Source organism: Rousettus aegyptiacus, unplaced genomic scaffold, assembly GCF_014176215.1.
Source record: "Rousettus aegyptiacus isolate mRouAeg1 unplaced genomic scaffold, mRouAeg1.p scaffold_m13_p_15, whole genome shotgun sequence".
Taxonomy (NCBI): Eukaryota; Metazoa; Chordata; class Mammalia; order Chiroptera; family Pteropodidae; genus Rousettus; species Rousettus aegyptiacus.
The window spans coordinates 47,378,275-47,378,784 of record NW_023416290.1 but is presented as its reverse complement, the minus strand read 5'-3'; the positions used below and the strand labels follow the sequence as shown (position 1 = coordinate 47,378,784).

Sequence of the window (510 nt, the reverse complement as noted above, 5' to 3'; positions counted from 1 at the left end):
CACCTACAGCACCTAGTCTTCCTAGGTGATCTCCTATCCAAGTACTAACCAGGCCCGACCCCACTTAGCTTCCAAGATCAGAGATGGGATCGGGCGTGTTCAGGGTGGTGTTGTAGCTCTTGGGACTCAATGATGACATAGGTCTATCCTCATCTTAAGATGTCTCTGACATTCTAGTGTCTTCTGTGAACACACTGAGAAGGGCAACCGATTCTGACGCCATAGTTTTTAGTAAGAAAGAACTTACGGGCAAAGTGTTACACACAGATACTTTTACAGAATAAAAGTCTTCCTGTATGATCTTGTCTTGCTCATCTATCCAAAACCTTTCCCCTGCTCCTAGAGCCATATAACCAATCCAACCTGCCATATTTAAAGCACAGATACTGATGCTTGCATTTAGATGTCTGCTACTAAACTGAAAAGGCTTTTCACATATAAATCCTTTAACTACCTACTGTCCTAACATGAACAGGCTACAAATCCAACTGGAAAATATCATTTTTCCTA

At 42.0% G+C, this 510-nt stretch overlaps 1 pseudogene; it reads right to left on the bottom strand.

Moving 5' to 3' along the window:
- On the bottom strand, positions 1-118 carry LOC118612304 (annotated as a pseudogene).
- Between the last annotated feature and the right edge of the window lie 392 nt (positions 119-510).